Source organism: Zingiber officinale, chromosome 9B, assembly GCF_018446385.1.
Source record: "Zingiber officinale cultivar Zhangliang chromosome 9B, Zo_v1.1, whole genome shotgun sequence".
Lineage (NCBI taxonomy): Eukaryota > Viridiplantae > Streptophyta > Magnoliopsida > Zingiberales > Zingiberaceae > Zingiber > Zingiber officinale.
In genome coordinates, this window is record NC_056003.1 from 86,288,230 (window position 1) to 86,292,283 (window position 4,054).

Below are 4,054 nucleotides of genomic sequence, written 5' to 3' on the forward strand. Positions count from 1 at the left end.
TCAAGATTGGTGCAGGTGACTAGCTTAGCTTCCCTTGTATATAGATTTTTTTTATTTGGGCAAGCAGAAGATAAATGCCCAAGTTCATTACAAGCAAAACAAGTAATAGTATTAGCATAAGTTTTCTTTAGTTTTAATTTTCTCACATGTTTATCTTTATTGAGATATGGTTTCATTTCTCTCCTTTTTCTCACATAGTATGTTTTCTTAGGTCTTACAGTTTTATGGTTTGGTGCAGTGTTTGGGTGCTCTTGATGGAATGTGCCTATTGTTAGTTCGCGTTTTAGGTTGAGAAAAACCATATTGTTGAGGGTGTAAATTTGACTACAAAATCTATATTGTTGATTTTAAGTTATTTTTTTATATGAATATAGATACAGTTTTCTTTAAGTATAGAAATAATGTGTTGAATACGTACTCCAATATTGTCATATTATGGTGCTACTTTCATATCCGTCCAGGCTTTATGTATTTCTTTCCCTAAATCTCCTTGAAGCTTACTAAAGAGTCTTTCTTCTAATTTTGGAGTACAATAGTTTCCTAAAACTGCTGTTAATACTAAGAAGTCATTACAAAAAGGTTTGATCCAATTTCAACTAAAGAGTTGTAATTGTTCTAAGTCACTCATGGCTTCTCTTTGTCTTATGTCTAATCCTGTGTTAGCATCCCCGACTGTAAATAGCCTATGTATTGTATAGCAAAAATTAAGTATGTTATTTCCTTGTGAAGAAATTCTTGTTATCTCCTCTGGATAAATTGTTTTATAGGCTTCCCATGTGGCTCTGGCAACATCTCCTAGGTAATTTTCTCCAACCCGTATCATGGCTTCACCAGATTCTATATCTAGTTCATGTTTGGCTTGGTAATCTCTTTTAACAGAGATTATCCATTGTTCTAAATCGGTATCATAAAGTTGTAGGCCATCACATTCTCCAAAATTTAGTAAGACTGAGTTTTTACCAAAATAAGTAACTTCATGTGGTCTTCATTTTCATATTGTTCTTAACAAAGGATTATTATTGGTATATAGAGTAATCTTTGTTCTTAGAGAATGACCTTCTCCATAATCCATAGTTCTCATAAAACTTTCAGGATATCCTACTTGTAAAGATTGTGGTCTAAAATTGCTAGTGCTACTGGATTCATTAAGTTAACATTAGAGAAGTATTTTTTAGCTATGATATTATGATTTCATCAAAATATAACATCCAATCAACCTCTAATTTATGATATAAAAGGTCAAACTTTTCTAATTCTATTAAATCTTCTTTAGTAAAATAGATGGCTATTTCAAATGGGAGGTAAACATATTTATTTAAGTCTTCATAAAATAAACAGTTAGCCTCATTATTTTGGTTTGTATGGTCTGGAGAATTGTTACATTCTATGTTCATTAAATTCATATTAGTTTGATTATCATCACGCTCCTCTTCTTGTGATGTTGAAGGTTTATAATTATGAAATCTTACTATAGAACTACCATGCCTATTTTGATAAATAATAGATTTCATTGGTTATAAAGTTTATATTTTTTTATTTAATTCTAGATTAAGGGTCCAGTCTAGTCCAACACTATAAAATTTGTAATAGATATTTGGTTGTAATAAGATCACTATAATTCCTTCTTTAATAAGTGTTTTTTTATGGATATCATCAATTCTCGTATTCGTACATCTTTTTTCTCTTTTGTTTAATAGTCATTGGTGATTTGGGGGATAAGAACTATATTCTTATTATCCTGAGTTTGTTTTTTGAAAAACAACTATTTGAATCTCTTTTTGAGAATCATACATCCTTTATTAATGTACGGACAGCTATATCTCAAGTACAAGTTTAGATTCGATCTCAATAGGAAAATAGAGCACTTGATAATATATTTTCACATATCAAGAACTACGAGATCGCCCTTTTCATTCTAGGGTGACGAAGGGATCGCATTGTTCGAGTTTTTTTTCATAATTTTGCTAGACGTTTGGTGAAAGCAACGATCAATAGAATTTCCTTCCTTTCCCAAAAAAAAAAGAATGTGAAATGCTTTTTCCTTTCTACTTGGACCAAGAGATTGGATCTAGTCATAAGAAAAATACTTGTATAAATAACTCATTTCTTGGTCTTCGACCCTCTTAATCACTACTAGAGTCACCCCTATCACTGCAATAGGATGTATTTATTATCTATCCCTTGACTCGAAATGAGAACAAGTTTAAAAGATGATATCTTAAAGTGCCCTAGGGTTGGACCAAAAGGGTCGCTTAATGCTTTGTTTTTTTCTTTCCATCTTCTATCAGAGTTATTTCATGAGTAAAGTAGAGAAAAATCTCCAATCATAATTTAAATTTTACATGCAATCCCCACTCATAAAAAATTTTGTTTCCGCTCCCTGCATGTAAAGTTTTATTTGCTTCAACTCCCTCATGCAAATATTGTGACCTAATTGTCCCTCAAATTTTTTAGGTACAAAAAGTCCAAAAATAAGTATAATTCTCTTAAATTCAGCACTTTATATTAGAATCGAGTATATTTTTTATTAAATTGAGAATATTTTTTCCTGTTTTAATATAATTCCTCCTAAATTCAATATTATTTAAAGAAAATCTAGTATATTTTTTATCCAATTAAGTATCATTTAAAGAAAATCTAATATATTCTAGTATATTTTCTATTAAAATTGCCCTTCATATTTTTTAGGTATAAATAGTCTAAAAATGAATATAATTTCTATTAAATTTAGCATTTTAAACTAGAATTGAGTATATTTTCTATTAAATTGAGCACGACTTTTTTTCTATTTAATATAATTCCTCCTAAATTCAGCACCATTTGAAGAAAATCTAATATATTTTCCATTCAATTGAGTATCATTTAAAGAAAATCTAGTATATTTTCCATCCAATTGAGTATCATTTAAAGAAAATCTAGTATATTTTCCATCCAATTGAGGTGGAAAAAGAATTGTACTCAATTTGATAGAAAATATACTAGATTCTAGTTAATGTACTGAATTTAAGAGAAATTATACTCATTTTTAGACTTTTTATACTTAAAATATCAAGGGCAATTATGTAAGTATATTTGACTAGGGAGTGGAAACAAAGATTTGTTCCAATGAGGATTGCATGCAAAATTATGTTTGCCAATGGGGACTGCATGCAAATTTTCTCTTATTTCATGAAGACCCATCATGATGAGGGAAAAAGGGGTATTTCATAAAGATCCATCATGCAGGCCCGGCTGAAGGTATAGGCCAATAAGACCTATGCCTAAGGCCCCAATAAAATTAGGGCCCATTAATATTAATTTTTTAAAAAATATATTTAATAATTGAAATTTAACTTTAATTAGAACTTTTATTTCCGCTTCGATTTCCGTGCACAATAATATACATTGTACCGCTATCAATTGAAATTGCCACTTCAATTTCCTACTGTGCACATGGCACAACCATCTATTGAAGATTGCCGCTTCGATTTCCATACACAGTAATGCACTGTATAGCCATCTATTTCAACGGAAAAGCGAAACTTCAATTAATTATATAATTCTCCTAGAATTCTATATAAAATTACCACTATAGAATTTGATTTGCTTGTATTTTCATTCTCTAAATCTCATCCTGCTCATATTTTCATTCTCTAAGTTTCATTCTCTGTAATTTGTATTTTTTTTTTTTGTTCCTCATCGTTTCGACGATGATTCTTTCAATCTCAGAATACGACAAAACGCCCTTCGCATTCCTCAATCGCCGGGGTAATATTTTTTTTTAATCTTTTCTTGATTCTTGAAATGTTCTTTATTATTCTGTATAAATAATAAATTATGAATGAAATGGATCCAAATATGGTTGGAAAAATAGATTATTAGCAATTGTATGAATTTTTTTTTTCATTTTTCCTCTCTCGCAAACAAATTACTACCATCGACAAACCTGATTTATGCACTTATCTTATTTATTATATATTTTTTAAGTATAGTTTATTATAAAATATAAACTACTTAAATTAACTGATTCAAATCAAATTTAATATTTTATATTTTTTATTATATTTATTACTCA